Consider the following 26,559-nt stretch of genomic DNA (forward strand, 5'->3'; position numbering starts at 1 on the left):
TCCTATCCTTATTCTTTTGTCTCTGTTTTTTCTTTTTTCTTTTTTTAATTTTGCTCTATGCAGATACATGGGGAGTTTCTTGCCTTTTGGAAGTCTGAGGTCTTTTGCCAGCATTCAGAAGGTGTTCTGTAGGAGTTGTTCCACATGTAGATGTATTTCTGATGTATCTGTAGGGAGGAAGATGATCTCCACGTCTTACTCTTCCACCATCTTGAAGGTCTCTTTGAAGGATAATTCTGCTGGTTGTAGAATTCTAGGTTGATGAGTTTTTTTCTTTTAACACTTTAAATATTTCATCCCACTTTCTTCTTGCTGGCATGGTTTATGATAAAAAGTCTGCTGTAATTCTTATCCTGCCAATCTATATTTAAGGTGTTTTATTCCCTCTGACTTCTCTCAAGATGTTCTCTTTTCTTTTGGTTTTCTGCATTTTGAATAGTATATGCCTACATGTATATTGTTTAGTTCACTCTGTTTGACTAACTCTCCACGTTTGGGCAAGGTGATTTTCTCTGTGATACTTTCAACAAAAGTTACTGACCTTTAGTTCATTCAGATTTTTTCTGATTGTAAGTTCAGGAATAATGAATTCCAACCTATTTATGTGTCAGGGCTGAAACCAGAAGATGCTTTTAAAAGTTCAGCTGGACTGAGTTGTTGCCAGGAATTTGGTTTTTACTACCCCAAGTGATTGTATGTGCAGCCAGTATTAACAGCCACTTCCTTAGATTTTTAGATCTTAAAACATTTCTAAATGATGTCACTACTCAAGATCACCTGATAACAGATAACATGACTCTAAATATTTATTTTCCATAACATATTCTTTTAGCAGCATTTTTTAAATGATGAGCGTCCTTAAATCTGAGACCATGGTTGTGGCACCTCAGGCCTTGAACCTGAATATCAGAACCAATTTACCACCACTCAGAATCTCACTCACATGGGACAAAGAGCTCCTGGATCAGTCACTTATTCCAGACTAAGCCCTGTTATTATCACAGAGAACTTCAAAATCCATATAAGGAAATCACAAGCTGTAGTCTCATAGATCCATTACCTCAAGTCCTGAGGATTCACTCCTGTTCCTCTTAAACTACATGGTTGCCTTCTTTACCTTACCTGACCTCAACAGCACTTAGCAATATTGTTCACTCTGTCCTCAACAATATGCCCTTCCATCACTCTCATAATACTCTTCTGGCATCTCTCCTTTCTCTTTGGCTATTGCTTCTTACTTGCCTTCATGGGCTCCTATTCCTCCATTCCTTCCTAATTGTGTCTTTCAGTGTTCCTTTTCTTCCTCCTTCTTCTTGTTCTAAATACTTCCCAATGATGATTTCATCCATATTTTTGGTTTCAATTATCATCCATCAATGAAACCAAAGAACTATTCCTCCACTTTCACTAAGAAGACATGTGTACAAGTAGGTATTTCTATTATTTTGGTTATATGTATCATAATTTGAAAGAGTATAGTTTGATTAATTTTTTAATTATATAATACAATAAGTTAAAATATGTTACTTTTGCAAAAGTTTTAAATATCCATCAGATTCAAAAGGGGCCTACCACCAAGAAAAAAGTAAATATCACTGGTCTAGGTAAGTGATATAACATTTCTTACTGATTGACTAAATTTAAACATACACTTACTGCTCCAATGCAAAAAATTGGAGATAACATTTATAGTTAGAGGAAAACTACAAGTTGTCATCAATTACTTGTTGTTTTTCTTTTCTTTTTTTTTTTTGTACAAATATCCAGTCTCCTATACTATATAGTAATCTCCTTCCCCTCTGCAGAAAGACTCAGGTGTCTCTTTTAGGATAACTCCCCCAGAACAATGAACCTCAAACTGGGTTAGCAACAAGATTACGGTGACCTACCACCATCCACAATTACAAACTGCCCAGATGATTCTGTTACAAAGCATAGTAGCCTAGTCTGGTTCAGTGTTGAAGACCTAGTAGTTACTGATAAGAGCTTGTTAACTGATTAAATGATTCTTCTCTAAACAGCTATAAATTTGCCTCCACATTAGTTTTCTAATAGGTATGAAAGTTTTCTTATTGTTTTTGTTTTGCCTTGCTTTGGCTTTTATTTCCTGTTTAGCAATTTGACTTTGGATGCAAATAGGATAACTTCCTTGCATTAATGGGATCATTATCCCTCTATTTTCTTTGACACATCTATTATAAAAAAAGGCTTTAGAAAGCCTGTATAAACATATGCTTTATAAATCCTCCAAAATTCTCATTAATTTATAGCATATTTACCTTTTTATGAAAGAAAAAATGATATACTCATGGTTATTCAGCATAAATCATATTATCTATAATCTATTACTCCCAATGCTTCTTTCCATTTTTTCCGAGTAAGCAGTTACAACTCCATCATTAAACATCATTCAAATCATGACTGTACCCATATAAAATAATGTCAAATATGGGAGAAGATAAAGTCTAGATTCCAGCACCAATCATGAGTTAAGCTTATCCAGGGGGTACACATTTTTGAGAGGGGAAATGTGACATAGCCTTAAATTTAGCCCTTAAGCACAGTACAATATTTAGTGAGCCATTATTTTTCACAGTTCATCAAAATAAGTAGCTTTGCCTTATTTGCTTTATAGGGAACATATTATCCACCACGTAAAAATCTTTTTTCCCTCCCCCCTTCTTTAAGCAAGTGTTGATGATTAAACATTGAATTTTAATTAGTATCAGAATATCCTCGTTCACTGAGATTAGAAGCTGTCATTTGCTGTCATTTTGCTAGCTTCACGAAAACTTTTCTAACCCTCTCTAGCAAAATATATTGCTACTGCTTTGAATTTCATTCACCACATAACTTCCATTAACTACCAGCAACCAGACTTCTTTGTGTTGTTTTGTGCACCTGGTTTGCAGACGGGATGTAGTAACAGAAGCCAACAGAGCACACCCAGACTGCAGTATAGGTCAGAGTGTTGGCTACTCTCAACTAATTTTATGTGTCTGTGGAAAAGACAGCTTTGAATTTCAAGCAGCTGAAGTTACTGTTTGCTGCTTCTCTATTCAACATTAACGTTGTTCTGTGCAAAGTCAGAAAAAGAAAAGTGAATTTTCAAGATGTTGATAAAGACATCATTTAATTTCAGTCCTATTCCGATAACTATGGATTCATATGTTGAAATTAAAACTACACGGATCAAAGCCTCCCAGTGATTTGGAGCTTTGTCATTGACTTTGCCTATGAACAGCATAATATCTGTCTAGTAATAATTTCACAGTAAAGGATGAGGGCTCCTCTGGAAAAAAAACAAACAAAAAAATGCCTTAATATTCTGCATTCTTATTTACCATTACTGTCTGTATTAGCTCAGAGAGTTGAAACATCTCCTTAAAGTAAGTCTTAAAATTTCTTCCCTGCATGTGGCATGACCTGCACATCTGTAACATGGCCAATAAATATTTGGGGAGAAAGAATGATGCCTTGTTTTTATTGTGAAATAAGACTCTCTTCATTCTTATTTGTCTCACATTCAGGATAGGTTTTCTGACAAGGAACTAGCCACAGAAGCTCATCCTTGGGTCTTGCTTCTCTGGGATCTCTCTAGTAAGCCCTCCAGATGAAAGTGTCGACAACCTTTTTGCGCACTATTCCAAGATAGGTCTTGTAGGATGAGTGGTGCAAGTTCTGCACAAGAGTGTGGGAAGAGTACTTTCTCAGCTTTGACTGGGGGGTAACACTGGACTCAAGATACAGATGGAGCAAAGAGCATGGTATAATTCCTCAAAGATCTCCAGCGCAGCTGAGTTAAAATTGATGATTACAGGCCCCTTTCAGGTACATTACAAAAATCCTCACAACTTCAGCACTCCAAAATAAAATGCAAAAGGATATAGGAACTCTTGGACTTTATATGCTATCTCTTGACCCCCATGGACCTCAATTTAGAGAGGTCTAGGACCATGAAAAACATTCCAAAACTGCTTTTATAGCCACTATGTGGCACTTCAAGGAACTATCAGAATCTTCCCATAATAACAACAGACCATTTGGTCCAGAGTTTTGTTACTTCCGATAATGTCATCAAGAAGAATGAAATAAGGTTATTCAGGGAGACTGATTTCATGAGAGGGCTGGGGGACATGTAGAAATATTTAAAACTTAAGAAAACCAAACATTTTAAATGTTTTCTGTCATAGATATGGCTACTTCATTTTGTGTGTGTGTGTGTGTGTATTTTGTTTTGGGGGGTTTGTTTGTTTTTGGTTTTCTTACGTCTTAACTGTAGTATAACTGCTTTACAATGTTGTGTTAGTTTCTGCTGTATAACAAAGTGAATCAGCTATAGGTATACATATATCCCCATATCTCCTCCCTCTTAAGCCTCCCTCCCACCCTCCCTATCCCACCCCTCTAGGTGGTCACAAAGCACCGAGCTGATCTCCCTGTGCTAGGCGGCTGCTTCCCACTAGCTATCGATTTTACATTTGGTAGTGTATATATGTCCATGCCACTCTCTCACTTGGTCCCAGCTTCCTCTTCCCCTGCTGTGTCCTCAAGTCCATTCTCTTCATATGCGTCTTTATTCCTACCCTGCCACCAGGTTCATCAGTACCGTTTTTTTAGATTCCATATATATATTCATTAGCATATGGTATTTGTGGCTACTTAATTTTAAAATTAAATAGTTTAGCTGAAAAAATATTTAATACTCTATTTAATTTTTTTCTACCTAAAGAACAGATACAGAAGTAGAAAAGTTGCTTGACTATACAACAAAATGAAATGTATAGCATTTCCTCTAACATTGATTTTATCATTTAAGAAATAATTAGAATTTTTCTTCTAGAGAACAGACTTTGATAAAAATGTCAAAAGATTTTTGCTAACTTTATCTTTTAATCTTAGTTTTTGTGGCAATTATTCCCAGACCTTATTGTGGTTTCCTGCACAAAATGATACCCTTAAGCATAGCAGACTTACATTTACTACAGGCTCAAGACAATAAAAAGTCAACAGCAGGAGAAAATATGCTTTATATGTTCAGTTAACTTTACACACAACTGGAAAATATTGGCAAGTGGCACTTAATTATGTTACTATAGTTTCTTTAATAGATCTCAAAAATTGCCAACCTTAAGAGATTATTAATTTCTAGTTATTTAGAGATAGAATAACTATTTCTATTGTTAAAGCCTTCAAATAAGTCTCTGTATTTATGATTTGAAAATTTCTTCCCTATTCAATGTTGTAGCATTGTCACTCTATTTTTTAACTTACAGTAACTTCAAATATAAAATGAAGGAATATTTATTTCATTTGAGATACATAAAAATATAAATAAACTCGACGTGAGTAATTCTAATTTCTTTAGCAGGTTGATTTGGGCATTGTATTTGTTTAATATTCAGATCTGAGATCTTTCCATTGATGACAGAATATTTACACATTATATATTGCAATCTAACAAATTACTTTAAAACTTGGCTGCTTAAAACAACAGACACTTATTTTCTTACACTTCTGTGGGTTAGAAATTTAGAGGTGGCTTCACTAAGTGATTCTGGCTCAGGTTCTCCCGTGAGACTACAGGTAATAAGTCAGCCAGGGCTGCGGTCACCTGAACACTCAGCTGGAGCTAGCGTTCCAAGATGGCTCACTCCTTTGCCTACTGGCAAGAGGTCTCAGTTCCTCACTGGTTACCGGCAGAAAGCCTCAGGTTTTTGACACATGGGTTTTTCCATAGGGCTTCTTGAGCGTACTTATGACATGGCAGCTGGCTTTCCCCAAAGCAAGTCATATAAGAAAGCAAAAGGAAGCCCCGATGTCTATTATCACTTAGCTTCAGAAGTTACATTCCATCATTTCCACAATATTCTATAGCTTACAAAAATTACCTCTATTTAACATGGGAGGGGACTATACCAGAGTGTGAATACAGGAGACAAAGATTATTGAGATGAGCTACAACAATCTAGTCCAGCAAAGAAATTAAAAAAAGACACAAGAAAGAATTTCCATACACATGAAAGTTGGACTGCAAGGTCATAAACAGTAAAAATTTCACATCATGACTAGTTGGCACATTTTTAGTATTTAAATGTTTCTGGGAATACTACACAAAAACTACTCATTCTTTAAATAAAGCCCATATGCAAGTGACCAAAACCATGTGGAATTCTAGGACATGTACCTGCCTTTTATTCATTTATCTTAATTTCATTTCTCTTAAATCTTTCAATAATTGAAACTTATCATAATTGCTGCTTGGATTTCTTAATTCCTCTAAACACTCTAATCCCCCTCTAAACACTAAGAAGACACAGAATAGCATGTATAAGAGGAACCTCATGACATTTTGCAAAACAGAAATTAAATTCAAATGATAGAAACAATCAGTTGTTACCATTTGAATTGTAAGCTGACAGTGCTGTGGCTAGACAACTAAAAGTAAGATTTGTAAACCACAATCTGAGTTTGTACATATATAAACAAAACCTCTGCTAGAAATGCCATATGTGTACCCTATGTGTAATAGAGACCATAAGGAGGTATAAACAAAAAGCATTTTTGCAGTTTCTCAGTCCTCTTAGATAACTGACCTATTGGTCCTACTTCTTTTTTGACAAGAAATCTTCAAAGGAAATATCATGATTGGTTTTATTCTCCCAGGACTGACTTTCTGGTTACACTGAAGGATGTTTACTGCCAGAATGACTGTGTCCCTTGATGAAATTAAATAGTGACTCCCAGCGCCCAAGATATGAGAGTGAGAAACATATGAATGGTGAGGTCAAATACTTTATTAGCCTATGGTCTGCCCTTTGTGACAAAGGCCAGAAGGCACCACATAGCCTTAAATTAGACATAGACATCAAACTGAAGGGAAGCACAGTGAATCTAAGTGCAAAAATGGTAATTGAGCCCAGTAGAATGAAAAAAGACTTAGAAGGGAATGAGCTGAAAGTGAGGAGAAACAGCAACTTGGATAAGCTGAAGTTACATGGGACCATGAACATACTATAAAACTTCAGGTGGGGAAAATGAAAAAAATAAAAACAACAAGAGTGTAGGGGAAGAGGCAAAAAGAATTTCATTGGCGTTTACATCCAGCACAGCAGCTACTGAGAAATATACTGCAGCACAGCAAGTACATGAAGAGAGATACTCTCATCCACACACAGGCAGAGCTGAGGCATAAGAAAGTCTTGGGGTTATAGCTGGCTAGAGAGTCAGAACTGAGGAATGGAGTTAGAGGTAAATCCTGGCTTGTATTTAGGTAGTGCTCAGCCTCATCTAGGACATCTTTCACGTATGTGTTGGGGGCATGGGTAGGAGGAGGTTGGGGTGTAGGAGGCAGGTAGAGAAGGAGCGGGGGGTAAAGTTTGGCCCCCAAGGAGCATCAGGCATCACAAATGGAATAAAAGAGGTTGGAGAAGAGAGCCCCGGCAAGTTCTGAAAATCACACTCTTCTAGTTTTTATTCACATAGACACAATGACAGAGCTCCATTACCAAATTCACCTAATGGCACAGAGCAGCTTATCACAAGAAACCCATGAATCAAGAAACCACGAATCAAACGTTAATTATCCATGACAAGAGAGACTATAGGATTCATAATGCCAAGGTGGCTTTACTGAGATCCTGAATTTGCAAAGTCCCAGATATGAAGTTACATGAATGAATGTAGCATATTACCAGGCACTCTACAGATTCTACTGAGCTATCTTTTTACTTGTATTTCTTACTTTCCTATGACTTAAAAATTATGAGAGGGCTTCCCTGGTGGCGCAGTGGTTGGGAGTCCGCCTGCCGATGCAGGGGACACGGGTTTGTGCCCCGGTCCGGGAAGATCCCCCATGCCGCGGAGCGGCTGCGCCCGTGAGCCATGGCCGCTGAGCCTGCGCGTCCGGCGCCTGTGCTCCGCAATGGGAGAGGCCACAACGGTGAGAGGCCCAAATACAGCAAAAAAGAGAAAAAAAAAATGAGAAAAAAGTTAACGCTACCCTTGGGCAGTTTTAGTAGGCGGCTGAAAAAAATGTGAGTGGGGCTTAACCATGTAGTAATGAAGGATGTGGCTCAAAATATAGAGGTGGAATAAACTGAAGAGCCAAGTAGCTCTATAAATCTGTGGTTCTACTGACCACATGAGAGCACCAGTTGATATAAACAGTGCACTTTTAATCTTTTGAAGTACTTCCACATATTTTCCATATTCCATTTCATAGCCTTACAACAGTCCTGGTGTAAGTCGGGTAGGTATATCTGTTCCTTTAGCTGGAGAAATAGACTCACAGAGGATAAATGATTTATATAAGCTGGTATGTGACAGAGCCATGTTATACAAGTCCCCTGATCCCAGTCCGATATTTGTCTCCCACAGACCAGAGCTTTAGGAACTTTAATATTTACAAATCACTGGGAATCTTGAACTCTAGATTCTGATGTAGTAGGTCCAGAGCGGGTCCTAATACTGTGCACTTCTAGTAAGTTCCCAGGTGATAGCGATGCTGCTAGTCTGTAGTTCTAAACCAGAGTGCATCTAATTCAATAATCTCTTAATTAAATGGCTGCACATCAATTGTTGTTTTTTTTTTAAAACAGGGATTCACTCAGGCTTCAGTTCCCTGCCAGCCCACAGAATTATTCAAACAAGCCAGTAATATCCTCCTGTGGGAAATGAGCCTTCCACCCTTTGGATCCGACACAGCCTGCCTCCCACAGCTCCTGCTTGTACACTGTTCCCGAGTGCAACTCCTCACTGGCAGTGCCTGGTATGTGGTGTCTTCCTCTGGGCTGTGAGTACAGGTGACTAATGAACTGCTGCCAATCACTGAATCAATCAATCAGTCAGGGATTTAAGAGCCCTAGCCCAGAGGATTTAGCAGGTCTGACACAGAGCCCTGACATCGGCATTTTTTGTAAAGTTCCACATGTGACTTTGATTCATAACCATGGCTTAGAACTTTTGCACACTAAGAAGTCACAGCACCTGTAATGTACGTTTTTAAAATTTAAAGTGAGTCTTTTCATTGCTTTATACTGACTCTAGTTCCATCCTAATAAGCAAGAGAACTGTTTAATACGTTTATAGAATATTGAACTTTATTTCTTTCTGATTTCTCCCTCCCATCTTTTGATCTTTTGTTTCTCTAGTTCCCAAAGTACAAAATATCATAGCACTCTATAATGTCACAAGATGTCAGTTTCACTCATTTTTGTTTAAAATAACATCACTTACAAATTTCAATCCCCATTTTCTTTGATCTTTTAAGATGTCTACGCTTCTTGGAGAATTTATTGTCAGGTGTAATCTTCATTATAAGGCACATTTTAGAGGTCTTTACAGAGACAAGGAGGAAGTGTTCAAGAAATAAAAATTGTTTCAAGAATTACATTTTGGAAGAGGAAAAAAAACTAACATCTGAATGACAAAGATTTGGCAACCTTACTGCCACAATTAAGCTTCCCAAGTGAGCACATGGCAAAGACAGGTTGAGATAAGAGCAGGAACTGATAGAAGGCGTGAGGGATGATGTGCCACGCTGGTCTTGCATGTGGTCTTTGGAACTTTGATAATCCAGCAAGTGATCTTCCAGGTTTTACACTCTGAGGGGCAGGTTAAGAGCAGTCTAAAGATGCAGTTTTCTTTGTAAGGATGACCTTGGCTTTCAAATCGCTAAACTCAACTGTAGCCCATGTTTACTCCTCAGATTAAAGCAAACAAACGTGGTGGCCACAGGGTGTAGGATTCTAGAATAATAGCCCAAGGTTCTTCTCACCCCAAAACCCCCCAACCACAATCTCAATGTCTTCATGTTATTGCTTTCGGGTCCTTATGAGATAATGTCCCTAGAGCAGGAATCAGTTCTCAGTTTACACTATTCTTAATGTCTGTAAGTTTTTCACAGCACAGCCTAACCAAAAGAAACATTAATAGTTCTATTTATTAAGCAGTTAGGTCCAAACAATTTTAAAGTACTTATATGCCAACAATTCAGTGACTGCTGAGCACAGCACAACTTCTCAAACCTTAGAATCAGTGGGACACTGCAACCTTCATTTTGTGTTCTGAAATGATTTTTACATGGTCCTTGCTTTTTATCACATAAAACCTAGCTTCACAAAAATATGACATGAACCAATGGAACATAGCAATCTAATGTTCAAACTGTTAATTCATGTAGGGTCCAAAATAGATTACTGTATTTCCCTTGACATTTTAAAATATTTAGTTATGTCCCTATACATCTTCTACAGCACCCCGCAATGCCTTAGCACAAAATTTGGGAATGATGGCACCCAAATTTGAAGTCCAAGACTCATATTTCTGGTCATAGCTGTTGAGACTTGGCCATGACTTATGGGTGAAGTCTCTTAATTACTGTAAGCTAAGCTTCAGTTTCTTCATGTTAAAATAGAAACAATTTTCAGTGTTCTAAGAGGGAACACAACCAAAAGTACTTTGTATGTAGAAATGCTAAAGATGTAGAGTGTTCTCTTAAAAGTGAGTTGGTCAAAGGTAGTGAATTTTAAACTCTTACTTTCTTGAATATAGAATCCCTTCTTCAAATAAAACATCCCTAAGATGCAAAACACACATTTTAAAAACATAGATATCCCATTGAAAAAGGCATGCTGATCATTTTCCTCAGACCCATTCCTCATCCTCTTCACGCACTGCTCTGTTTTCCAAGGGGGATAGACACGCATTGTGTTTCCTAGACCTTCCTGCAAATTGGCTTCTCACTGAGCTCATCTTATAGGCTACTGGAGGGAGAATCCAAGGTATTCCCCCAACTCTGTCTCGCAGGAGCATCTTCAGCAGTCCTGTTTTCAGGGCCCCATGAAAGGGCCCCTCCTGCGAAGTTCTCATTCCTATCACATGGCCTCAGCTCTCCTTCCAAATCCCCTCCAGCCCTGTGAGTAATGGTGGATTCCTGAAGTTGCCTACCCTGGAGTTGTCTCAGATTTCCTGAGTTGCTCTTCTTGCTTATAGATAATTTTCTGTATTACATTTTCTACATCAAATTTCTTGCTGTTGGTCTTATTTTCATGACTGGTCTCTGGCTGATACTAAGGCATGAACAGCCCAGAAACGATGTGCCTCTTGGCCTTAGATTTCCTGACATGGTCTTTTTCTTTTTTTTAAATTTTATTGGAGTATAGTTGCTTTACAATGTTGTGTTAGTTTCTACTGTACAGCAAACTGAATCAGCTATACATATACATATATCCCCTCTTTTCTGGATTTCTTCCCATTAGATCACACAGAGCATTAAGTATAGTTCCCTGTGCTATACAGTAGGTTCTCATTAGCTACCTATTTCAAACATAGTAACAATAGTGTATGTGTGTCAACCCCAATCTCCCAATTCATCCCACACTCCCTTACCCATTGGTAACCATATGTTTGTTCTCTACGTCTGTGTCCCTAATTCTGCTTTGCAAATAAGATCCTCTATACCAATATTTTTAGATTCCACATGTATGCTTTAATATATGATATTTGTTTTCCTCTTTCTGACTTATTTCACTCTGTATGATAGTCTCTAGGTCCATCCATGTCTCTACAAATGACCCAATTTTGTTCCTTTCCATGGCTGAGTAATATTCCATTGTATATATATATATATATATACCACATCTTCTTTATCCATTCATCTGTCGATGGGCATTTAGGTTGTTTCCATGTCCTGGCTACTGTAAATAGTGCTGCAATGATCATTGTGGTACATGACTCTTTTTGAATTATGGTTTTCTCTGGGTATATGCCCATAGTGGAATTGCTGGGTTATATGGTAGTTCTTACTTTTTAAGGAGCCTCCATACTGTTCTCTATAGTGGTTGTATCAATTTACATTCCCACCAACAGTGCAAGAGGGTTCCCTTTTCTCCACACCCTCTCCAGCATTTATTGTTTGTCGATTTTTTGATGATGGTCATTCTGACCGGTGTCAGGTGATACCTCATTGCAGTTTTGATTTGCATTTCTCTAATGATTAGTGATGCTGAGAATCCTTTCATGTGTTTGTTGACAATCTGTATATCTTCTTTGGAGAAATGTCTATTTAGCTCTTCTGCCCATTTTTGGATTGGATTGTTTGCTTTTTTTGATTTTGAGCTGCATGTGCTGTTTGTGTATCTTGGAGATTAATCCTTTGTCAGTTGCTTCGTTTGCAAATATTTTCTCCCATTCTGAGGGTTGTCTTTTCGTCTTGTTTATGGTTTCCTTTGCTGTGCAGAAGCTTTTAAGTTTCATTAGGTCACATTGGTTTATTTTTGTTTTTATTCTCATTACTCTAGGACGTGGGTTAAAAAAGATCTTGGTGTGATTTATGTCAAAGAGTGTTCTGCCTATGTTTTCCTCTAAGAGTTTTATGGTGTCTGGCCTTACATTTATGTCTTTAATCCATTTTGAGTTTATTTTTTGTATGGCGTTAGGGAGTGTTCTAATTTCATTCTTTTATATGTAGCTGTCCAGTTTTCCCAGCACCACTTGAAGAGGCTGTCTTTGCTCCATTATATAGTCTGGCCTCCTTTGTCATAGATTAGGTGACCATACGTGCGTGGGTTTATCTCCAGGCCTTCCATCCTGTTCCATTGATCTATATTTCTGTTTTTGTGCCTGTACCATACTGTCTTAATTACTGTAACCCTGTAGTATAGTCTCAAGTCAGGGACCCTGATTCCTCCAGCTCCTTTTTTTTTTTTTCTCAAGACTGCTTTTGCTATTTGAGGTCTTTTGTGTTTCCATACAAATTGTAAAATTTTTTGTTCTAGTCCTGTGAAAATGCCATTCGTAATTTGATTGGTATTGAATCTGTAGATTGCTTTGGGTAGTACAGTCATTTTCACAATATTGATTCTTCCAATCCAAGGACATGGTATATCTCTCCATCTGTCTGTGTCATCTTTGATGTCTTTCATCAGTATCTTATAGTTTTCTTCATACAGGTCTTTTGCTTCCTTAAAAGGACCAAACACCACGATCAACTGGGATTTATCCCAGGGAGGCAAGGATTCTTCAATATATGCAAATCAAACAATGTGATACACCATATTAACAAATTGAAAAATAAAAACCATATGATCATCTCAATAAATGCAGAAAAAACTTCTGACCAAATCCAACACCCATTTATGATAAAAACTCTCTAGAAAGTGGACATAGAGGGAACCTACCTCAACATAATAAAGGCTATATATGACAAGCCCACAGCAAACTTTATTCTCAATGGTGAAAAACCAAAAGCATTTCCTCTAAAATCAAGAAGACAAGAGTGCCCAGTCTTGCCACTATTATTCAACATAGTTTTGGAAGTCCTAGCCATGGCAATCAGAGAAGAAAAAGAAATAAAAGGAATCCAAACAGGCAAAAAAGAAGTAAAACTGTCACTGTTTGCAGATGACATGATACTATACATAGAAAATCCTAAAGATGCCACCAGAAAACTGCTAAAGCTAATAAATGAATTTAGTAAAGTCGCAGGATACAAAATTAATACACAGAAATCTCTTGCATTCCTGTATACTAACAACAAAAAATCAGAAAGAGAAATTAAGGAAAAAAGCCCATTTACCACTGCAAAAAATAAAATAAAATAACTAGGAATAAACCTACCTAAGGAGGCAACTGACATGGTCTTTTTCAGGCTCATCTGAAAAACATCTTAAGGCTCACTCCTTACTCTATCACTAAATAGCTGTGTAGTCTTGGCCAAGCCATGGAACATCTCTGAGCCCCACTCCTCACTCTGTAAGGATCATACTATCTTGACTTTTCATAGTAAATGAAAAATATTTGGGGATGATTTAAAATGTGAGACTGACCTTTCATTACATCCCTAGACTTTGTGTATTTGGATGAAGGGTTTATATTTAAATATAAAAATGGTGTTGATTTCCCAGGAACCCCCAAAATATACCTTGTCTTCTCCCCCATAACCTAAACCTAGCTTTGAAGGAAATTCTGAACTATTCTTTTAAACAATAAGATTGAATAAGGATTAATGGACTTCCATCAACTGTAGCAAATTATAACAGATCTTGGCTACAGCTACTGATTCATGTTACTATTCTGATCTTAGTGTTTATGCCCAAAAACCCACACTGGTATTGTGCTCATTCCTTCTTGTACTGTGGTTTCAGCACTTCCAGAGTGCTTTTAGGCATTCCTAATGCAAATTTTCGGTTCATGTACTTAGACATAATTACCTTTGGTTGCAAGGAGGATGCATACATGACAGAGGATAGAATTAGACAATTATGGTTTGAGAATTGCTGCTCCAAATAGAAGAGTTGAATTGTATATGTTTGTAAATAATTGTGGCTTAGTGTGTATTGTAGGCTTTGTTTTTCCTCAAAAAAATTTTTTTTCTTAAGTTTCACATTCTGGGGGTTTCCCTGGTGGTGCAGTGGTTCAGAATCTGCCTGCCAATGCAGGGGACACGGGTTCGAGCCCTGGTCCGGGAAGATCCCATATGCCGCGGAGCAGCTAAGCCCATGTGCCACAACTCCTGAGCCTGCGCTCTAGAGCCCACGAGCCACAACTGCTGAGCCCACATGCCACAACTATTGAAGCCCGTACACCTAGAGCCCATGCTCTGCAACAAGAGAAGCCACCTCAATAAGAAGTCCGTGCACTGCAACCAAGAGTAGTTCCCGCTCGCCGCAACTAGAGAAAGCCTGCACACAGCAACGAAGACCCAATGCAGCCAAAAATAAATAAATTTAATAAATTTTTAAAAAAAGTTTCACTTTCTGGTTTTCTGTAACATCAACTCTGTCTGGTAGAAAGAAGACATTTGGATCAGTGTCACTACCGCACAGTCTGATTTATGACTGAGAGTACTGACCAAGCAATCTATAGCAATATTGAATATATTGTGTTGGATTGCCTCTTTACTTATCAGCCTGGCCCATAGGCTATTATAAACTTGAAAGGCAGCAGGATGAGTCTTTTTCAACATGCATTTCCGACGCCAGAACAGTTGCCTGGTACACGGTAGTTTTCAAGACAAATGAGATGAATTAATGAATGAAAGGCTGGATTAAGACCAACTGATGCCCTCAGCCTAGTCCAACAATGGTGCCCTCTCAGTCCTTCCACTGCTCAAAATAAAGAGCTTAAAGATCACTTACACAAATCAGCTGGTGAGTTGAATGCTAGCCAGACTCACCAGCTATGTTTATATTGGATATAAGTGAAAGTCTCAAGCTATGAGATGGAAAAAACTGTGATATCTGACAACAGCTTCAAACCAAACTTTTAAACTTAAGTCACTCATCATGACAAAGAAAATGTTTAATAATACAGATTAAAGCAAAACATGGCAATAACCCCCCAAAATTGGACTAAAGTCAAGGAAGGCAGTGAAATAGTTAAAGAAAAGATAGCTGGGGTGGAGAGAAACGTGTAGTACTCACCTTTCCTTGCTACACCTCCTTACTTTGCTGAATGGTTAATCCAAGGTTGAATGAATGGCAGAAAATGCAGACCTGACTAATGTTTAAAAAAGTCTCCTTTACATGTTCCCCCATCTGATTCTCCTAAAATACCTTAAGCCTCAGTTCACAGTTCCATTTCATGACTCTTCTTTCTTCATATGTCTAGCCCCCTTTCCCAATCCTATGACATCGCTCCTGACTAGGACTTTTCCTACTCTAGCCTTCTGCACTCTGCACTCCCACCACCCAAGACTTTGTCTCTCAGAATTGGTCCTCTAGTTGTCTAGTCAACCACTTTGCTGCTTGATGTGCACAGCACTTTGTGAAAAGCATGGTAAACCTACAATATATTTTAAAATAGCAATTTCCCTATTTTGAAAAAAGTTATCTAGTTTGGTGACCAAGCACACATGCATAAATATATTCTAGGTCTCAGTTTCCTCATTATTATAACAACAGTAAAGAGTAGGTCTTTCTTGCTCTGTTATTCTTTGAATAAAAGACTTAGAAATAAACAAATCACCGAGTCCCAATTGATATAGTACTTGCAAACTGATTTATAGATGGAAAGTTTTAAGGGATACAAGTCTAGCCAGAGTCATAGTTAAATGGGTTAGACAGACTTCTGAGAAGAAGGTACATTTTGAATAATACTGGATGACTACGATTTTAGGAATGGAAAGCCTTTATGAAGTCTTTCCTCCCACATCCCCATTATCCAGTTCTATCAGATCTTAATATTATAGCATACTTTTCTCAAATATTTTATTTTTAAGAAATAATGGTGGTTCCTAGGATCTTGATTCTATTCTCCTTCCTCCTTCTCCACTGGATAAATTAACTGGAAAAAGAATTAATTAACTGAGGTATAGGCATACTGTGGAATACTCTACAATAGTTACAAGAAATAAACTAAATATCAACCTGAATAAATTTTTTCAATATAATGAACAGTTAGGTTGATTCCAGTTGTTTACCACTACAAGCACTGCTCAATAAACAGTCACGTGCACATTTCCTTATACACAGGTGCAAGAGTTTCTCAAGAGCATATGTTCAGAAGGGAAATTTGTGCATTTTAAAGGACATGCACATTTTCAGCTTACTAAATATGTTAAAATCTCTCCAAGTGGTTTCTGGCCAATTAGTAGCATATGAAAGTTTTCATTTCTCCACATCCTAAGTGACATTTGGTAATATAAGAATTTCAATTTTCGACAATCTAATAGTTGTAGAATGGTATCTCTCTTTTATTTTTATATACATTCTCTGATTATTTGTATAGTACATTAGTTTCTAAGTTTATTGGTTGTTCTATGGATTGCCTATTATATCCTTTTCATATTTTTCAGTTGTTTTTATGTTGATTTGTAGGACGTAGTTATATATCATAAGCAATAATATTTTGCTGGCTATATGTATTTAAAATAACTTGGTTTATTAGGTCTATGGTTGTTTAGAATTTGTTCTTTTGGGTATAGTCAAATTTGACTATTTTTACATTATGGTTTGGGAGTTTTGTATCTTCTATAAGAAATCCTCTCCTGTATTTGGTTCTAATTAAAAGTTAAAAAAAATAGATCTTTAATCTACCTATAGCTTCCTTTATATGGTGTGACATAGGAATCTACTGTTTTTCTATATGAAAAAACAATTTTCACAACACTGTATTTATTGACACTGCTTTATATTCTGCCTCTAATCTACTCCTAAAAGTGATCTTTCCGGAAAACTGCAGCACATTCTAAAGGAGATATCCTCTCTTTTCAGCTACGTTTTAAACAGAAGTAGCTAGAGGAATTTAATGTATTACTGCCTGTGTATATATTCCAGAGGCAATGAACTACCTGAAATCTTATTTTAAAAATATTCATGATGAGATAGTACTGGACTGGAGAGCAAAGGGGGAAGAAAAAGTATTAAAGATGCTGGGGTCCCTTAGGCATAACTCAGCTACAGAGGTCATCCCCAGCCACATCCTAGGACCTAGGACCACCATACTGGGGCATAACCAGAGTCTCTCACTTGTGCCATGAGTAGACCTTGGGTTTCTAGTGACTCTCTGAAATGCGTCCCTAGGACCTCATCTTTACCCTGCACTTATCTTTGGCCCACAATCCAGCAGTCCATGACAATCTCCAGATCAGCACTTTTCTGGAAGCAACACCAGAGAGACATGTTAAAGGTGTTTCAGTGTGCAGCCATCTTCAGGGGGACATAGCCTGCTATCAGCTCACTGCCCTCAGGTTGGCAGCTCACTGTGATGTTTCACTGAAGGAAGCAGAACACATACTGAATGGAGTGCTTTCTTCTGGGAAACATTGGATCATCTATCAGGGAAAGAGAAATGACAGTACAAATTAATCACCAAACTGTCTCCAGCAAGCATCTCTGAGGAAGCGGGTGGACAGGAAACAGATGGGCATTACTGAATTATCTCAGATAATAAAGGAGGGGCTGTTAATATAATCAGAGGAGCCTGCAAAATTGCTGTTTAAAAAAACAAAAATTCTGAGCTCAGGTAGTAAAGAGACATATGAAAGCAGTAATCCCTGGGTTCCTTTTTTCACTTTAACACTCCTATAATTTAAAAAAATTTTAATGGATTTTTATATTCAAGACCTGGAAAAACAAAGGTCCTCCTAAGCTGAGAGCAAATGCTTCCAGTGTTTGCCTGAAGCCATTCCTTTTATTGGAGGAGTTACAGCCCCTCAAGAAGAAGGGGTTTATAATGGAAAAAGTGAGACATCGTCAACCATAATGAAGCTTAGAAAATAAATAATAAAAACCCTGTTAATGCCTGACACTTTATATTTCTAAGGAAAACCCCTGACTTTTATCTAAAATGAGATAGTTGCTTAGGAAATGGATAAACCCCAGGCTGACCTTCTCAGAGTGGTCTGTTCCCTTCAGAATATTCCTCCAAGACAAAGCTTTTTATGAGAAAGACAAGCATATATTTAACATGATTCTTTTACTTTACCTTACCCTTCCAGGAAAATAGTTCCTTGATGTATGTTAGATTTCCCTTACTTTCAATCTCCCAGATAAATGCAGCAGAAACCCTTTCAGCAAAGTCTCCAGTGAAGAGAGGAATGTGTTTTTTTCAGCTGAATCCTACAATGTTTTAATGCAGGAAGAGGAAACAACATAATTCCCAGGGCCCGGTTCTTCCTGGAGTAAATGGAGTTTCTGCGTGTAGATTCCTCCGTAAGTGAGTGTATGAGTTCTTGGGGCAACGGTACTCTTTAGAACAGTATATGGAAATAAGTACTCAATTCAAATCCTCATGGAGCTGGGTACAGTAGACATGGCAGTATATGTGAAACTATCCCTGTCCTCAAGGGACTCCTATTCCAGTGAGCAGAGTCAGGCATTAAACACTATTGCTGACAATTATTAAACACTTCATGTATGCTTTCCACTAGGTTTAACTCTTCACACAGATTTTATTCTGTAACCTGCACATCAGTCCCAACGAGGTAGGAACTATTATTATGACTACGTTTTAAGATGCTGAATCAGTCTCCAAAGGATTAATGAGCCTCTCCAGAGGCACTGGGCAGGACCAGGAACCAAGGGTTATGTCATTTCCCTGCTGGGCATACAGCAGGCAAAAATTTATACATTTGCCCAGTTCTACAAGCTGGAATTTGTACTGGTGGAAATAGACCCTTGTTGTTTTTAATTTAAATGTGATAATACCAACAGCTACAGTCAGTTCAGAAAACTTCACTCCCCATCAGTAAGCTGTGGTGAGTAGTATAAATGTAGTGAAATCCCCTGCAGTATTGGTATCGGGGCTCATGCCAGGGCACCCTCTCCATAGAACCTACATAGTACTAGTTTCCCTTAGTGAGATCCAAGACAAGCCAACATTAATTTTTACTCAAATAAATTCATACTAAGATAGTGGTGATTTGTGTATTGAAAATAAGGTGATGCCAATCCACCCTATCACTCATGAAGTGAATTCCTATTATTTCTCATGCTCTCTTACACCCCAGTTGTTTCTCTACCTTAATACTGTTATAGCACAATAAGCTTTCTGCATAAACTGCACTGGTTCTTATTTAAAGTAGAGTTTGGTCCCCCACCACATTCTAAATCCTGATGTTGCTGTGTTTGTAAATTGTTTTAAGATATCCTTCACGTTCTAGCCTGCGCTTAAGTTATGTTTTGTACTTATCTTATTCTTCTATTAAATTTTAGGCTTGAAGGTGAGCACAATGTGTTATTCATTGCTGAGTTTTGAAAAGTTTCTGGGTACCAGGCAAGGTGCCCAACTAAAAAGTTTAACTGTAATTATTTAGGAAAATTTTTATAATGAGGATACTTAGCAGTCTTAAAATTACTGCATGTAGTTCTACAAAATTTTCATTATTGTGACTAAGTACATAGAATTAAAAGAATAAGTCTTCTCTTTCTTCTCTCTCTACTCCTACTCCTTCCTTTCGAGGTAACTGGTGCTCCAAGTTTAGAGTAAATCCTTCAGCCCTTTATCAGTGTATTCACATGCACATGTTTATGATAATATATCAATTAAAAATAAAAAGTGCTGAGTGGTTAATATGTGCCTCACACGATGCTAATCCTTTTACATATTTTAATTCATAATCCCTATAACAACCCTATTAGGTACACATTAACACTCATTTTACAAATGAGTAAATTGAGGCACTGAAAGTTTAGAGAACTTGTGCAAGGTCTCTCAGGTAAGTGAAGGAAACAGAATTCAAGCCTAGGCAGTCTGATGCACAGCTCAAACTCTCAATCATGAGCAGACCATTTTTAACTGTTGCAGATTCCTACACCTTTGGGAGATATTATAATGGAATTGTTTTGTTTTGTTTTGTTTTGTTTTTGCGGTACGCGGGCCTCTCACTGTTGTGGCCTCTCCCGTTGTGGAGCACAGGCTCCGGATGCGCAGGCTCAGTGACCATGGCTTACGGGCCCAGCCGCTCCTCAGCATGTGGGATCCTCCCGGACCAGGGCACGAACCCGTGTCCCCTGCATCGGCAGGCGGACTCTCAACCACTGCGCCACCAGGGAAGCCCCTGGAATAGGTTTTAAAAAATATTTTCATAAGGAAAAATTTAAATGTATAACAAGAATCAAAAAATAGTATAATGAACCCCTACGTATCCATTGCACAAATTCAACAGTTGTCATCTCACAGCCAATCATGTTCAAACCACATCCTGTATCATTCCCCCAATGCTGGATTATTTTGAAGGAAATTCTTTGACATATCATTCTGTACAGTATGCATCTCTAAAACATAAGGTCTTAAAAAAAAATAACCATGATACAATTACCCCACTTTAAAAAATTGACAAGAATCCCTTCAAATCAGCAAGTATCTCATAGGTGTTCAAATTTCTGATTTTCTCATAATTTTTTATAGGTTATTCAAATCTGGTTCTCAATAAGGTCCATAGAGTTTAACTGGTGGATATGTCTCTTAAATCTCTTTAACTTAGATGTTCTTTCTTTCTTTTGCTTCTGTTTTCCTTCTAATGTACTTGTTGAAGAAAACACCTTCTTGGTCCTGTAGTATCTCCAGGGTAGATTTTACTGATTACACTCCTGTGGTGCTTTCTCATATTCTTCTCTGTCCTTTTATTTCCTATAAATTGGCAGTTAAGTCTAGAGTCTTTTTTTTTTTTTTTAATATTTATTTATTTATTTGGCTGCACCGGCTCTTAGTTGCAGCACACAGGATCTTCATTGCGGCGTGCAGGATCTTTAGCTGCGGCATGCAGGATCTAGTTCCCCCACCAGGGATTGAACCCCAGCCCCCTTCATTGGGAGCATGGAGTCTTAACCACTGGGCCACCAGGGAAGTCCCAAGTCTAGAGTCTTGATCACATTTAGGTTTGAGTTGGGGGGGGGGGGTTGGTCAAGAATACTTAATGGATTTTGTTTTGTACTTCTATCAGGTGGCACATAATTTCTGTTTGTCACTGTTTGCGTTAGCAGCCACCGATGTTCATTCCCTAGACATCATTTCATTACAGGTTACAAAATGTTGATACTGTAATTTGATGTTCCTTTCTTCACTTATTGCTTCAAAATATTCTGGAAACTTTTCCTCATTAACTAGTTAGTTCCCTCATTTTATTTACCAGTTTTTAAAATAATGAATTGGTTTCCTGGCATGATATTAAGTTGAAGACTGAAATATATTTCGGTATTAATGTGAGCTTATGGATTTAAGCATATTCGATGTTTGGAATCATTATTATTCAGCCTCAAATATTTCCAGCTTTGACCAGGACACATCTTCAAATGGTCTCCTTCTGATGTGAGCTTAGTAGTCTTTGATAACTTTCTTGCTGTTTGACATAACAAGATGCTCCAGGCTTAACTTATACATTTCCTGGAAATCAGCCATCTATCCAAGGAATCCTGTTTTATTTTACTGGGAAATGTTATTTAGAGACCAGAGTATGGATGATAGTATTGCTTATTGCTACAGAGTTGGTCATTCTTTCTAGATTTTTTTCAGTTGGTGGAGGTAGGTTTCATATTTGTTTTCAAGCTAAAATACAGCTTCATAGTGATACTTTTAATTCAAACTCAAGATAATAGAGTTTTAGGGCTTCCCTGGTGGCGCAGTGGTTGAGAGTATGCCTGCCGATGCAGGGGACGCGGGTTTGTGCCCCGGTCCGGGAGGATCCCACATGCCGCAGAGCAGCTGGGCCCGTGAGCCATGGCCGCTGAGCCTGCGCATCTGGAGCCTGTGCTCCGCAACGGGAGAGGCCGCACCAGTGAGAGGCCCACATACCGCAAAAAAAAAAAAAAAAAAAAAAAAAGATAATAGAGTTTTAATTAATCTCTGTTATTATAGCTATTTCTTCTTTCTCACATGCTAAAACCCCTAGATTCCATAAATATCAACATAATAACTCCTTTATTTTATTCTAGATCACATACACAACAATCTCAGAACAATACTACAGTAGATGGCTGTCACTGATAGCCCCAATTCGTCACCAACCTCTTATATCTACACATTTTGCTGTTTAAACTTTTTTCATTCTTACTCTGGACCCACCTAATGATTTTCAGTGGCCAAGAGAATTTCAGCAACCATGAAACAAAAAGAGGCTAGAAAAAATTCTTGTATGTGTCTGCTTTCCTCCTTGCACTTCTGTGATGCCTCAAGAACATGCCTGGGCTAGCCTGCAGGAGCTACCAGGGGCCAATGGACCCACATCGACTCTGTTATCTGCCTCTGCCAAGCCATTCTAGATTAGTCAACAGCCAGCTAACCCTCACCTTGAGCTCACCAAGGATAGCAGAACCATCTATCCAACTGAAAAGTGATTACATATTCATAAGGCCAGAACATATAAGCTCAACTCTGCAGACTTGTGAGATAAATAAATATTACTTTGTCTTGTATTTGTTTGTTACTAAACATTTTGTGGTGAGGCATAATTTCTACAAATAACACAGTGTGATTACTGAAAAAAGTATTTTGCAATTCTTTTTGTTCACATTATACTAGATATGTGCAATCAAATTATATGCTTTTAAGACCCACGAAGAAGTTCCACTCTATGCAGTTATGCCCAACTTGATACAGAGTAAAGTTCATTAATTTTATTATGCTTTCAATTTGCAAGAATTAATTTTCATTTAATTTTGTTTGATAATAATGTAATATTTACATGGTTCCAAGAAATCTATGAAACATGATGTATTCAGGAGAAAAACATAAATCGAAAAGATAGATGCACCCCAATGTTCATAGCAGCACTATTTAGAATAGCCAAGACACGGAAGCAACCTAAATGTCCATCAACAGATAAATGGATAAAGAAGATGTGGCATATATATACGACAGAATATTACTCAACCGTAAAAAAAAATGAAATAATGCCATATGCAGCAACACGGATGGACCTAGAGATTATCGTACTAAGTGAAGTAAGTCAGACAGAGAAAAACAAATATCATATGATACCACTTATATGTGGAATCTAAAAACATGATAGAAATGAACTTATTTACAAAACAGAAACAGACTCACAGACTTCGAAAACAAACTTATGGTTACCAAAGGGGAAAGGTTGCAGGGGGATAAATTAGGAGTTTGGGATTAACACATACACATTACTATATATAAAATAGATAATCAACAAGGACCTACTGTATAGCACAGGGAACTCAATATTCTGTAATAACCTATATGGGAAAAGAATCTGAAAAAGAATGGATATATGTATAACTAAGTCACTTTGCTGTACACTTGAAACTAACACAGCATTGTAAATCAACTATAATATAAAATAAAAAAATTTTTTAAAGATGTATTCAGAAAAGTATAGCTTATATTTCTGTCCCTCCACACTTTTCTCACACATCTATAGATAGCGATTATTTTAGGTTTAGTTTATCTTGCCATTTAATAAATAAATAAATAGATTCAGATTTATGTATGTTCCTCCTCTTCTAGTTAAAGTAGCAGAATATAGAGAAAGCTCAAGTTGACATGTTTTATGCCTTGTGTTCAAAGCAAGGGTGTTAATAGCTAGCTATGCTCCTGGGCAATAATAGTAACATTTTCATCAAAAACATTATTAATAATAATATTAGTAGTACTGTTAAAATAGTAGTGGTAATAGTAAGCATTAAATAGTAACATTAAATGTTAAAAGTTCACATTTCTAAAAGAACAAAACCAATGATATCACATTTAATATCAATTATGAGCCAGACATCTTCAGAACAATAGCTAAAGAAACTTACAAGAGTTTAAGTAACTTGTTCAAGACTACCCTGCTAACAAGTAACAAAGTGGGTGTGCCTTGGATATATACTCTTCCTGTTCCGCTGTATAGCCTCTCATTACACTCCAATACTTTCTAAGTAGCAGCAGGCTGCCATATAATATGAAAGGGTTAGATGAAACAACTCTGAAGTTTTCCCAAGCTTGAAAATTCTATGATTCTGTAATAATCTATATTTTAAATTCAAAACAAAATGGAGAGATTGATCATGAAGATGACACTCTCCAGCACCCACACATTACAGATTTTAGAAAGTTTTGAACTACATCACAGATAAGCATTATATTGGTATTTTGTTTATATGACACTAAACACTAGTGCTTTTGGAATGTAATGCGGAGAAGAATTATTTTGCTCCTAATGACAGCAGCTCAATTCAAAGTGAATTAAGATAAATCAAATGATTGAAGGGAACTGTTTACAACTAAAAAGTCCAGCACTAGTTATCTTCAGGCAGAGTTGGATACAAGTATTCAAATGATATTATCAGCAAATGTCCCTCTACATGTAGCTCTACTTTCCTGTGGGTTGCCCTCATTGTCTGGTAATTTTTCCTTTTGCAAGAGCATCTTCCTAACAGCTCAGCAAATCTGACTGAAAGAACTTTTTTAAAAAAATCAGAGCCTCCCACAGGAGTCCCAGGACTGAGTATGGGTAACCTGATTTGGATATCATTGTGGTCAGAGGAATAGAATGTTCTTATGAGCAAATCTGGGTCATGTAGCCACCTTTGGCTCCAAGTGAAGAAACTAATCCCACCTAAACCACACGGACTAAGGATGGGAGAAAGGTGATCCCTCAAATGAAAGTGAGAGGTGTTACCAAAAGGAAGTGGCTAGATTCTGTACAAGCAAAGACAACTGATGTCCTTCACAAAGAGGATAAAGAAGAAAAGTGCTGACATCCTCAGGATTGCTGAGTAGGTACAGTGATATAGAACAACCTAATCCTTCTTCCGTAATTGATGTTCCGTAAAAGTTGTGTGAAAAAGGTAGAAAGGAAATAGAAAGAATCATGAAATTATCCAAACCAGTTAAATTGTCAATCACCTCATGCTCCTAGCCTCCCTCAAAGGCACAGGAAGTACTCACTGAGTCACTGAAGGGAAGTAAAAGAATCCATCTCAATTTAGTGCCAAGGTAGAACAGTTTTTCTTTTTTAAATTTATTTATTTAATTTATTTATTTTTGGTTGTGTTGGGTCTTCGTTGCTGTGCGCGGGCTCCCTCTAGCTACCGCGAGCGGGGTCGGGGGGCCCACTTCTCATTGCGGTGGCCTCTCTTGTTGTGGAGCACAGGCTCTAGGTGCACGAGCTTCAGTAGTTGCAGCTTGCTGGCTCAGTAGTTGTGGTGCACGGGCTCTAGAGCACAGGCTCAATAGTTGTGGCACATGGGCTTAGTTGCTCTGCGGCATGTGGGATCCTCCCAGACCAGGGATCGAACCTGTGTCCCCTGCATTGGCAAGCGGACCCTCAACCACTGCACCACCAGGGAAGCCCCAAGGTGGAACAGTTATTAATCAAAGAAAACACTTTTCCTACTTTTTTTATCTCCAGAAAGCACAGAGATGATCACTATTAATATTGGGAAAGAAGAAAAGTGAGAGTAAGGCGTTGATTTTAAAAGATTCCATTTTTCTAACAAATATCGTATGCTAACACATATATATGGAATCTAAAAAAAAAAAAAAAAGTGGTTCTGAAGAACCTAGGGGCAGGACGGGAATAAAGACGCAGACTTACTAGAGAATGGACTTGAGGACACGGAGAAGGGGAAGGGTAAGCTGGGATGAAGTGAGAGAGTGGCATGGACATATATACACTACGAAATGTCAAATAGATAGCTAGTGGGAAGCAGCCGCATAGCACAGGGAGATCAGCTTGGTGCTTTGTGACCACCTAGAGGAGTGGGATAGGGAGGGTGGGAGGGAGGGAGATGCAAGAGGGAAGAGATATGGGGATATTCATATATGTATAGCTGATTCACTTTGTTATAAAGTGGAAACTAACACACCATTGTAGAGCAATTATACTCCAATAAAGAGGTTAAAAAAAAAAGATTCCATTTTTCTTAAAGGAGAATTCACTTGGCTTCTCCTCCTGTACTTATTTTTATTTTTATTGGAGTATAGTTTATTTACAATGTTGAGTTAGTTTCAGGTGTACAGCAAAGTGAATCAGCTATACATATACATATATCCACTTTTTTTTAGATTCTTTTCTCATATAGGCCATTATGGAATATTGAGTAGAGTTCCCTGTGCTATACAGTAGGTCCTTATTAGTTATCTATTTTATATATAGTAGTATGTATA

The sequence above is a fragment of the Phocoena sinus genome, chromosome 3, assembly GCF_008692025.1.
Source record: "Phocoena sinus isolate mPhoSin1 chromosome 3, mPhoSin1.pri, whole genome shotgun sequence".
Taxonomy (NCBI): domain Eukaryota; kingdom Metazoa; phylum Chordata; class Mammalia; order Artiodactyla; family Phocoenidae; genus Phocoena; species Phocoena sinus.